We start from the raw sequence: 13,361 nt of genomic DNA on the forward strand, positions 1-13,361 counted from the left end.
CTTAACTTTGTCCCCACTCTTTTTAACTTTTTGTTTCTACTTATATCTTATTATACTATCTATGTCTTGAAAAGTTGTAGTTATTTTTGATTGGTTCATCTCTTCATATTTCTATTCAGGATACAAATACTTTATATACCATAATTATAGTATTATAGTAGTCTATGTTTTTCTGTGTACTTATTAACACTGAATCTTTTTTACCTTTGGATGATTTCTTATTGCTCATTAACATCCTCTTCTAATTGAAGTACTCCCTTTAGCATTTCTTATAGGACATACCTGGTTTTGATGAAATCCTTCAGCTTTTGTCTGGGGAAATCTTTATTTCTCCATGTTTAGAGGATAGTTTCACCAGATATACTAGAGTAAAAGATTTTCCTTCAGCATTTTAAATATGTCATGCCACTCTCTCCTGGCCTGTAAGGTTTCCACTGAAAAGTCAGATGTAGTGTCAGATTGTATGCTGTTTATTTTCTCTTGCTGCTTTTTGGGATCCTTTCTTCATCCTTGACCTCTGGGAGTTTGACTATTAAATGCCTTGAGGTAGTCTTCTTTGGGTTAAAACTTAATGTTTTATAATCTTCTATAAATCTGCTTGAATACTGATATATTTCTCTCGGTTTGGGAAGTCACTTATTATCCCTTTGAATAAGCTTTCTACCACAATCTCTGTACCTCCTCTTTAAGGTCAACAACTCAGATCTGGCCAGCTTACAGCTATTTTCTAGATTTTGTAGGCAGGCTTCATTGTTTTTCACTCTTTGTCTCCTCTGTATTTTCAAATAGCTTGTCTTCAAGCTCACTAATTCTTCTGCTGGATCAATTCTGCTGTTGAGAGACTCTGGGCCAGGCATGGTGGCTTATACCTGTAATCCCTGCAATTTGGGAGGCCAAGGCACGTGGATCCCTTGAGCTCAAAAGTTTGAAGCCAGCCTGGGCAACACGGCAAAACCCTATCTCTACTGAAAACACAAAAATTAGCCTGGTGTGGTGGCATGGGCTTGTAATCCCAGCTACTCAGGAGGCTGAGGCACGAGAATCACTTGAACCTGGGAGGCAGAGGTTGCAGTGAGCTGAGATCGTGCCACTGCACTCCAGCCTGGGTGACAGAGTCAGACACAATGTCAAAAAACAAAAACACTGATACATTTTTCAGTACGTCAATTACATTTCCAACTCCAGAATTTCTGCTTTTTAATTATTTCAATCTGTTATATACGATAGAATTCTGAATTTCTTCTGTGTTATCTTAAATTCTGCCAAGTTTCCTCAACACAGCTATTCTGAATTATTCATTTGAAAGGTCACATATTGGCTTCTCCAGGATTGGTCTCTGGTGCCTTAGCTTATTTGGTGAGGTCATGTTTTCCTGGATAGTCTTGATGTTTGTGGATGTTTGTTGGTATCTGGACATCGAAGAGTTAGGTATTAATATAGTTTGGCTGTGTCCCCACCCAAACGTCACTTTGAATTCTAGCTTCCATAATTCCCATGGGTCATGGCAGGGACCTGGTGGGAGGTAATTGAATCATGGGGCTTGGTCTTATCCATGCGGTTCTCATGATAGTGAATAAGTCTGATGAGATCTTATGGTTTTATACAGGGGAGTTCCCCTGCACATGTTCTTTTGCTTGCTGCCATGTAAATATGTGCGTTCAGTCTGCCTCCACATTTCACCATGATTGTGAGGCCTCCCCAGCTATGCAGAACTTTGAGTCCATTCAGCCTCTTTTTCTTTATAAATAATCCAGTCTCAAATATGTCCATTAGCAGCAAGAGAACAGACTAAGAGTAAGTTGGTACCAGTTTTGAACCCCAAAATTCAGACAGGTCTCAGTTAATTTAGAAAGTTTATTTTGCCAAAGTTGAGGACATGCACCCATGACCACTTCAGGAGCTCCGGGCGATATGTGCCCAAGGTGGTCAGAGCACAGCTTGGCTTCATACATTTTAGGAAGACATGAGACATCAACCAACATATGTAAGATAAACATTGGTTCTGTCCAGAAAGGCAGGACAACTCAAAGCAAAAGCTGGACCACTCGAAGCAAGGAGGGGGCTTCCAGGTCACAGATAGATAAGAGACAAAGGGTTGCATTCTTTTGAGTTACTGATTAGCCTCTCCAAAGGAGGCAAACAGATGCGCATCTATCTCAGTGAGCAGAGGGGGGACTTTGAATAGAATGGAAGGCAGATTTGCCCTAAGCAGTTCCAGCTTGACTTTTCCCTTTAGCTTAATGATTTGGGGGCCTGAAGATTTATTTTTCTTTCACATGATATAGTGAAGTGCTGCTGTAAAGATACCTGGAAATGTGCTGAAGTTGCTTATCAGCTTGAGGAGATTTGGGGCTGAGACAATGGGGTTTTCTAAATATACAATCATGTCATCTGCAAACAGGGACAATTTGACTACTTCTTTTCTTAACTGAATACCCTTTATTTCTTTCTCTTGCCTGATTGCCCTAGCCAGAACTTCCAACACTATGTTGAATAGGAGTGGTGAGAGAGGGCATCCCTGTCTTGTGCCAGTTTTTAAGGGGAATGCTTCCAGTTTTTGCCCATTCAGTATGATATTGGCTGTGGGTTTGTCATAAATAGTTCTTATTATTTTGAGATACGTTCTATCAATACTGAATTTATTGAGAGTTTTTACCATGAAGGGCTGTTGAATTTTGTCAAAGGCCTTTTCTGCATCTATTGTGATAATCATGTGGTTTTTGTCTTTGGTTCTGTTTATATGCTGGATTACGTTTATTGATTTGCATATGTTGAACTAGCCTTGCATCCGAGGGATGAAGGCCACTTGATCATGGTAGATAAGCTTTTTGATATGCTACTGGATTCAGTTTGACAGTATTTTATTGAGGATTTTTGCATCGATGTTCATCAGGGATACTGGTATAAAATTCTCTTTTTCTGTTGTGTCTCTGCCAGCCTTTGGTATCAGGATGATGTTGGTCTCAAAAACTCAGTTAGGGAGGATTCCCTCTTTTCTATTGATTGGAATAGTTTCAGAAGGAATGGTACCAGCTCCTCCTTGTACCTCTGGTAGAATTCAGCTGTGAATCCGTCTGGTCCTGGACTTTTTTTGGTTGGTAGGCTATTAATTATTGCCTCAATTTCAGAGCCTGCTCTTGGTCTATTCGGGGATTCAACTTCTTCCTGGTTTAGTCCTGGGACAGTGTATGTGCCCAGGAATTTATCCATTTCTTTTTTTTTTTTTTTTTTTTTTTTTGAGACGGAGTCTCGCTCTGTCACCCGGGCTGGAGTGCAGTGGCCGGATCTCAGCTCACTGCAAGCTCCGCCTCCCGGGTTTACGCCATTCTCCTGGCTCAGCCTCCCGAGTAGCTGGGACTACAGGCGCCCGCCACCTCGCCCGGCTAGTTCTTTGTATTTTTTAGTAGAGACGGGGTTTCACCGTGTTAGCCAGGATGGTCTCGATCTCTTGACCTCGTGATCCACCCGTCTTGGCCTCCCAAAGTGCTGGGATTACAGGCTTGAGCCACCGCGCCCGGCCGAATTTATCCATTTCTTTTAGGTTTTCTAGTTTATTTGTATAGAGGTGTTTATAGTATTCTCTGATGGTAGTTTGTATTTCTGTGGGGTTAGTGGTGATATCCCCTTTATGATTTTTTATTGCATCTATTTGATTCTTCTCTCTTTTCTTCTGTATTAGTCTTGCTAGCAGTCTATCAATTTTGTTGATCTTTTCAAAAAACCAGCTCCTGGATTCATTGATTTTTTTGAAGGGATTTTTGTGTCTCTGTCTCCTTCAGTTTTGCTCTGATCTTAGTTATTTCTTACCTTCTGCTAAGGATACAAAATCAATGTGCAAAAATCACAAGCATTCGTATACACCAATAACAGACAAACAGAGCCAAATCATGAATGAACTCCTATTCACAATTGCTTCAAAGAGAGTAAAATACCTAGGAATCCAACTTACAAGGGATGTGAAGGACCTCTTCAAGGAGAACTACAAACCACTACTCAATGAAATAAAAGAGGACACAAACAAATGGAAGAACATTCCATGCTCATGGATAGGAAGAATCAATATCGTGAAAATGGCCTTACTGTCCAAGGTAATTTATAGATTCAATGCCATCCCGATTAAGCTACCAATGACTTTCTTCACAGAATTGGAAAAAACTACTTTAAAGTTCATATGGAACCAAAAAGGAACCCGCATTGCCAAGACAATCCTAAGTCAAAAGAACAAAGCTGGAGGCGTCACGCTACCTGACTTCAAACTATACTACAATGCTACAGTAACCAAAACAGCATGGTACTGGTATCAAAACAGAGATATAGACCAATGGAACAGAACAGAGTCCTCACAAAGAATACCACACATCTACAACCATCTGATCTTTAACAAACCTGACAAAAACAAGAAATGGGGAAAGGATTCCCTATTTAATAAATGGTGCTGGGAAAACTGGCTAGCCATATGTAGAAAGCTGAAACTGGATCCCTTCCTTACACCTTATACAAAAATTAATTCAAGAAGGATTAGAGACTTAAATGTTAGACCTAAAACCATAAAAACCCTAGAAGAAAACCTAGGCAATACCATTCAGGACATAGGTACGGGCAAGGACTTCATGATTAAAACACCAAAAGCAATGGCAACAGAAGCCAAAATTGATAAATGGGATCTAATTAAACTAAATTGCTTCTGCACAGCAAAAGAAACTACCATCAGAGTAAACAGGCAACCTACAGAATGGGAGAAAATTTTTGCAATCTACTCATCTGATGAAGGGCTAATATCCAGAACCTACAAAGAACTCAAATTTACAAGAAAAAACAAACAACCCCATCAAAAAGTGGGCAAAGGATATGAACAGACACTTCTCAAAAGAAGATATTTACGCAGCCAACAGACACATGAAAAAATGCTCATCATCACTGGCCATCAGAGAAATGCAAATCAAAACCACAATGAGATACCATCTCACACCAGTTAGAATGGCAATCATTAAAGAGTCAGGAAACAACAGGTGCTGGAGAGGTTGTGGAGAAATAGGAACACTTTTACACTGTTGGTGGGATTGTAAACTAGTTCAACCATTGTGGAAGATGGTGTGACGATTCCTCAAGGATCTAGAACTAGAAATACCATTTGACCCAGCCATCCCATTACTGGGGATATACCCAAAGGATTATAAGTCATGTTGCTATAAAGACACATGCACATGTATGTTTATTGCAGCACTATTCACAATAGCAAAGACTTGGAACCAACCCAAATGTCCATCAATGACAGACTGGATTAAGAAAATGTGGCACATGTATACCATGGAATACTATGCAGCCATAAAGAAGGACGAGTTAGTGTCCTTTGTAGGGATGTGGATGCAGCTGGAAACCATCATTCTCAGCAAACTATCACAAGAACAGAAAACCAAACACCGTGTGTTCTCACTCACAGGTGGGAACTGAACAATGAGATCACTTGGACACAGGAAGGGGAACATCACACAATGGGGCCTGTTGTGGGGTGGGGAGAGGGGGGAGGGATAGCATTAGGAGATATACCTAATGTAAATGATGAGTTAATGGGTGCAGCACACCAACATGGCACATGTGTACATATGTAACAAACCTGTACGTTGTGCACATGTACCCTAGAATATACAGTATAATAAAACAAATAAATAAAATAATGATTAAAATTAAAAAAAAAAGATACCTGGAAATGCGGAAGTGACTTTGGAACTGGGTAACAGAAGTTCTATTCAAAGTCACCCCTCTGCTCACTGAGATAAATGCATGTCTGATTGCCTCCTTTGGAGAGGGTAATCAGAAACTCAAAAGAATGCAACCATTTGTCTTTTATCTACCTGTGACCTGGAAGCCCTCTCCTGGCTTCAAGTTATCCCGCTTTTGCTTTGAGTTGCCCTGTCTTTCTGGACCGAACCAATGTTCATTTTGCATATATTGATTGATGTCTCATGTCTCCCTAAAATATATAAAACCAAGCTGTGCTCTGACCACCTTGGGCACATGTTGTCAGGACCTCCTGAGGCTGTGCCATGGGCGTGCATCCTTGACCTTGGCAAAATAAACTTCTACATTGACTAAGACGTGTCTCAGATTTTGGGGGTTTACATTTTACTAACCACAGAGGGATTCTAAGTGGAGGTGTCCCTGATCTTTGACAAATCTATCAGTACTTGGTACCAGCATGAGCTAACTTTATGGCTCAAACCAATAGGATAATTTGCTGAGCTCTGGGAGCACCACATCCAGAGAATCCCTGATCTCCTCAAATCTGGTTGAGATCTAAGGTTCATTTTGCTGTACAACTCCTTTAAAAAAAAAAAAAAAAGTTTTACTTCCAACAAGGAAGGCAAGCTTTCCTGCTTCCATGATGATGGAAGGCAGATAACTCCTTTCTGGAGTCTGAGCTAACTGCTAACTTCCAACAAGGAAGATGAGTTGTTTTTCCTGCTTCTAGGATGGTAGAGAGCAGTCTTCAGCCTGAGACCCATCCCTAGGCAAGTAGCTGAATTGGGGTGTTGTCTTGGCTAAAGTTCAATAGCTAAGGTTCTGCCTTCTTTTTTCCACCATGGTTGCTTGGGTTTTGTTCCTAAATCAAGCCCTTTCTGGTTTGATACTTGGTACTTCTGAAATAGCAGCAATTTGTCCTAGCTGAAATATGGTAATGAGATTAAAAAGACTTTTTTTTTTTTTTAAAGGAGCTCAATGGTTAAAGTCAACTTAATTAAAAGCTGACACCCAGCATGTGTGCATGTGTATATGTGTGTATTTAAAAGGTCTTCAGATTTCTTTATTCTCTCCTAGGGCCTTGTCCTTGTTTTGAGCAAAAGTTTTTTTCTTCTAGTTTACTGAATTCTGTTTTCTTTATATACTTCTGCTGTCTATTCTTTCTCTTGCACCCTCTGCTGCATGAGGGAACTAAAATAATTTATAATAACCTGGGGTTCCTTAAAGAAAATGGAGAAGGTGCTGGACTCCATCTGGGGGAAAAACCTGTTTTTCTTTACAGAACCCTAACAGTATAAACAGACAAGTTCATCTCAGCTTTTAAGCTGCTTTTGTATTGTGTTATCTGATTAACTAAAGTAATTATTGCAACAGTGGCTACACTTGGGTTTTTAAATTAGAGTGTAATACTTAGAAATGCCTTTGTTTAAAAAATTTTAAGTGCATTGTAAGATTATGTGGTCTAGCCTCATAATGATTCTCCCTTTTTGGAAACCCAGGATTCAGTGTGGGTTCTGCCTAAAGTTTAGAGATCTAGTTAAAAGATAGGTAGTCCGTATCTAAATATAACTGGTCTCTTCGGGGGGGCGGAGCAAGATGGCCGAATAGGAACAGCTCCAGTCTCCAACTCCCGGCACGAGCGACACAGAAGACTGGTGATTTCTGCAGTTTCAACTGAGGTACTGGGGTAATCTCACTGGGGAGTGCCGGACAATCAGTGCTGGTGAGCTGCTGCAGCCCAACCAGCGAGAGCTGAAGCAGGGCGAGGCATTGCCTCACCTGGGAAGTGCAAGGGGGAAGGGAATCCCTTTTCCTAGCCAGGCGAACTGAGACACACAACACCTGGAAAATCGGGTAATTCCCACCCCAATACTGCGCTTTAACCAAACGGGCACACCAGGAGATTATACCCACACCTGGCTGGGAGGGTCCCACGGCCAGGGAGCCTCCCTCATTGCTAGCACAGCAGTCTGCGATCTAACCGCAAGGCAGGAGCGAGGCTCGGGGAGGGGCGCCCGCCATTGCTGAGGCTTAAGTAGGTAAACAAAGCCGCTGGGAAGCTCGAACTGGGTGGCTCACAGCAGCTCAAGGAAACCTGCCTGTCTCTGTAGACTCCACCTCTGGGGACAGGGCACAGCTAAAAAACAACAGGGGAAGCAGCAGAGGCCTGTGCAGACCCGAACGACTCTGTCTGACAGCTTTGAAGAGAGCAGTGGATCTCCCAACACGGAGGTTGAGATCTGAGAACGGACAGACTGCCTGCTCAAGTGGGTCTCTGACCCCTGAGTAGCCTAACTGGGAGACATCCCCGACTAGGGGCAGTCTGACACCCCACACCTCACAGGGTGGAGTACACCCCTGAGAGGAAGCTTCCAAAGTAGGAATCACACAGGTACACTCGCTGTTCAGCAATATTCTATCTTCTGCAACCTCTGCTGCTGATACCCAGGCAAACAGGGTCTGGAGTGGACCTCAAGAAATCTCCAACAGACCTACAGCTCAGGGTCCTGACTATTAGAAGGAAAACTATCAAACAGGAAGAACACCTATACCAAAACCCCATCAGTACGTCACCATCATCAAAGACCAGAGGCAGATAAAACCACAAAGATGGGGAAGAAGCAGGGCAGAAAAGCTGGAAATTCAAAAAATAAGAGCGCATCTCCCCCTGCAAAGGAGCCCAGCTCATCGCCAGCAACGGATCAAAGCTGGTCAGAGAATGACTTTGACGAGATGAGAGAAGAAGGCTTCAGTCCATCAAACTTCTCAGAGCTAAAGGAGGAATTACGTACCCAGCGCAAAGAAACTAAAAATCTTGAAAAAAGAGTTGAAGAATTGATAACTAGAATAATTAATGCAGAGAAGGTCATAAATGAAATGACAGAGATGAAAACCATGACACGAGAAATACGTGACAAATCCACAAGCTTCAGTAACCGACTCGATCAACTGGAAGAAAGAGTATCAGCGATTGAGGATCAAATGAATGAAATGAAGTGAGAAGAGAAACCAAAAGAAAAAAGAAGAAAAAGAAATGAACAAAGCCTGCAAGAAGTATGGGATTATGTGAAAAGACCAAATCTACGTCTGATTGGGGTGCCTGAAAGTGAGGGGGAAAATGGAACCAAGTTGGAAAACACTCTTCAGGATATCATCCAGGAGAACTTCCCCAACCTAGTAGGGCAGGCCAACATTCAAATTGAGGAAATACAGAGAACACCACAAAGATACTCCTCCAGAAGAGCAACTCCAAGACACATAATTACCAGATTCACCAAAGTTGAAATGAAGGAAAAAATCTTAAGGGCAGCCAGAGAGAAAGGTCAAGTTACCCACAAAGGGAAGCCCATCAGACTAACAGCAGACGTCTCAGCAGAAACTCTACAAGCCAGAAGAGAGTGGGGCCAATATTCAACATTCTTAGAAAAAGAATTTTAAACCCAGAATTTCATATCCAGCCAAACTAAGTTTCATCAGTGAGGAGAAATAAAATCCTTTACAGATAAGCAAATGCTTAGAGATTTTGTCACCACCAGGCCTGCCTTACAAGAGACCCTGAAGGAAGCCCTAAACATGGAAAGGAACAACCGGTACCAGCCATTGCAAAAACATGCCAAATGTAAAGACCATCGAGGCTAGGAAGAAATTGCATCAACTAACGAGCAAAATAACCAGTTATATCATAATGACAGGATCAAGTTCACACATAACAATATTAACCTAAATGTAAATGGGCTAAATGCTCCAATAAAAGACACAGACTGGCAAACTGGATAAAGAGTCAAGACCATCAGTCTGCTGTATTCAGGAGACCCATCTCACATGCAGAGACATACATAGGCTCAAATAAAGGGATGGAGGAAGATCTACCAAGCAAATGGAGAACACAAAAAAAGCAGGGGTTGCAATCCTAGTCTCTGATAAAACAGACTTTAAACCATCAAAGATCAAAAGAGACAAAGAAGGCCATTACATAATGGTAAAGGGATCAATTCAACAGGAAGAGCTAACTCTCCTAAATATATATGCACCCAATACAGGAGCACCCAGATTCATAAGCAAGTCCTTAGAGACCTACAAGAGACTTAGACTCCCATACAATAATAATGGGAGACTTCAACACTCCACTGTCAACATTAGACAGATCAACGAGACAGAAAGTTAACAAGGATATCCAGGAATTGAACTCATCTCTGCACCAAGCGGACCTAATAGACATCTATAGAACTCTCCCCCAAATCAACAGAATATACATTCTTCTCAGCACCACATCACACTTATTCCAAAATTGACCACATAATTGGAAGTAAAGCACTCCTCAGCAAATGTCAAAGAACAGAAATTATAACAAACTGTCTCTCAGACCACAGTGCAATCAAACTAGAACTCAGGACTAAGAAACTCAATCAAAACCGCTCAACTACATGGAAACTGAACAACCTGCTCCTGAATGACTACTGGGTACATAACGAAATGAAAGCAGAAATAAAGATGTTCTTTGAAACCAATGAGAACAAAGATACAACATACCAGAATCTCTGGGACACATTTAAAGCAGTGTGTAGAGGGAAATTTATAGCACTAAATGCCCACAAGAGAAAGCAGGGAAGAACTAAAATTGACACCCTATCATCACAATTAAAAGAACTAGAGAAGCAAGAGCAACACATTCAAAAGCTAGCAGAAGGCAAGAAATAACTAAGATCAGAGCAGAACTGAAGGAGATAGAGACACAAAAATCCCTCAAAAATATCAATGATCCAGGAGCTGGTTTTTTGAAAAGATCAACAAAATTGATAGACCACTAGCAAGACTAATAAAGAAGAAAAGAGAGAAGAATCAAATAGACACAAAAAAAATGATAAGGGGATCACCACCAACCCCCAGAAATACACAACTACCTTCAGAGATACTATAAACACCTCTACACAACTAAACTAGAAAACCTAGAAGAAATGGATAATTTCCTGGACACTTACACTCTCCAAGACTAAACCAGGAAGACGTTGAATCCCTGAATAGACCAATAGCAGGCTCTGAAATTGAGGCAATAATTAAGAGCCTACCAACCAAAAAATGTCCAGGACCGGAAGGATTCACAGCCGAATTTTACCAGAGGTACAAGGAGGAGCTGGTACCATTCCTTCTGAAACTATTCCAATCAATAGAAAAAGAGGGAATCCTCCCTATCTCATTTTACCAGGCCAACATCATTCTGATACCAAAGCCTGACAGAGATACAACAAAAAAAGGAGAATTTTAGACCAATATCCCTGATGAACATCGATGCAAAAATCCTCAATAAAATACTGGCAAACCGAATCCAGCAGCACATCAAAAAGCTTATCCACCATAATCAAGTGGGCTTCATCCCTGGGATGCAAGGCTGGTTCAACATACACAAATCAATAAATGTAATCCAGCATATAAACAGAACCAAAGGAAAAAACCACATGATTATCTCAATAGATGCAGAAAAGGCCTCTGACAAAATTCAGCAGCCCTTCATGCTAAAAACTCTCAATAAATTCGGTATTGATGGAACATATCTCAAAATAATAAGAGCTATGTATGACAAACACACAGCCAATATCAGACTGAATGGGCAAAAACTGGAAGCATTCCCGTTGAAAACTGGCACAAGACAGGGATGCCCTCTCTCACCACTCCTATTCAACATAGTGTTGGAAGTTCTGGCTAGGGCAATCAGGCAAGAGAAAGAAATCAAGGGTATTCAGTTAGGAAAAGAAGAAGTCAAATTGCCCCTGTTTGCAGATGACATGATTGTCTATTTAGAAAACCCCATTGTCTCAGCCCAAAATCTCCTTAAGCTGATAAGCAACTTCAGCAAAGTCTCAGGATACAAAATCAATGTGCAAAAATCACAAGCATTGTTATACACCAGTAACAGACAAACAGAGAGCCAAATCTGAATGAACTTCCATTCACAATTGCTTCAAAGAGAACAAAATACCTAGGAATCCAACTTACGAGGGATGTGAAGGACCTCTTCAAGGAGAACTACAAACCACTGCTCAGTGAAATAAAAGGGACATAACAAATGGAAGAATGTACCATGCTCATGGATAAGAAGAATCAATATTGTGAAAATGGCCATACTGCCCAAGGTAATTTATAGATTCAACAACATCCCCATTAAGCTACCAATGACTTTCTTCACAGAATTGGAAAAAACGGCTTTAAAGTTCATACGGAACCAAAAAAGAGCCTGCATTGCCAAGACAATCCTAAGCCAAAAGAACAAATCTGGAGGCATCATGCTACCTGACTTCAAACTATACTACAAGGCTACAGTAACCAAAACAGCATGGTACTGGTACCAAAACAGAGATATAGACCAATGGAACAGAACAGAGTCCTCAGAAATAATACCACACATCTACAGCCATCTGATCTTTGACAAACCTGAGAGAAACAAGAAATGGGGAAAGGACTCCCTATTTAATAAATGGTGCTGGGAAAATTGGCTAGCCATAAGTAGAAAGCTGAAACTGGATCCTTTCCTTACTCCTTATACGAAAATTAATTCAAGATGGATTAGAGACTTAAATGTTAGACCTAATACCATAAAAACCCTAGAAGAAAACCTAGGTAGTACCATTCAGGACATAGGCACGGGCAAGGACTTCATGTCTAAAACACCAAAAGCAACGGCAGCAAAAGCCAAAATTGACAAATGGGATATGATTATACCAAAGAGCTTCTGCACAGCAAAAGAAACTACCATCAGAGTGAACAGGCAACCTACAGAATGGGAGAAAAGTTTTGCTATCTACTCATCTGACAAAGGGCTAATACCCAGAACCTACAAATAACTCAAACAAATTTACAAGAAAAAAACAAACAACCCCATCAAAAAGTGGGCAAAGGATATGAACAGACATTTCTCAAAAGAAGACATTCATACAGCCAACAGACACATGAAAAAATGCTCATCATCACTGGCCATCAGAGAAATGCAAATCAAAACCACAATGAGATACCATCTCACACCAGTTAGAATGGCAATCATTAAAGAGTCAGGAAACAACAGGTGCTGGAGAGGTTGTGGAGAAATAGGAACACTTTTACACTGTTGGTGGGATTGTAAACTAGTTCAACCATTATGGAAAACAGTATGGCGATTCCTCAAGGATCTGGAACTAGACATACCATATGACCCAGCCATCCCCCTACTGGGTATATATCCAAAGGATTATAAATCTTGCTGCTATAAAGACACATGCACACGTGTGTTTATTGTGGCCCTATTCACAATAGCAAAGACTTGGAATCAACCCAAATGTCCATCTGTGACAGACTGGATTAAGAAAATGTGGCACATATACACCATGGAATATTATGCAGCCATCAAAAAGGATGAGTTTGCGTCCTTTGTAGGGACATGGATGCAGCTGGAAACCATCATTCTTAGCAAACTATCACAAGAACAGAAAACCAAACACCGCATGTTCTCACTCACAGGTGGGAACTGAACAATGAGATCACTTGGACTGGGGAAGGGGAACATCACATGTCAGGGCTATCATGGGGAGGGGGGAGGGGCTAGGGATTGCATTGGGAGTTATACCTGATATAAATGACGAATTGATGGGTGCTGA

Source organism: Trachypithecus francoisi, unplaced genomic scaffold (assembly GCF_009764315.1).
Source record: "Trachypithecus francoisi isolate TF-2019V2 unplaced genomic scaffold, Tfra_2.0 Lachesis_group3, whole genome shotgun sequence".
NCBI classification, from domain to species: domain Eukaryota; kingdom Metazoa; phylum Chordata; class Mammalia; order Primates; family Cercopithecidae; genus Trachypithecus; species Trachypithecus francoisi.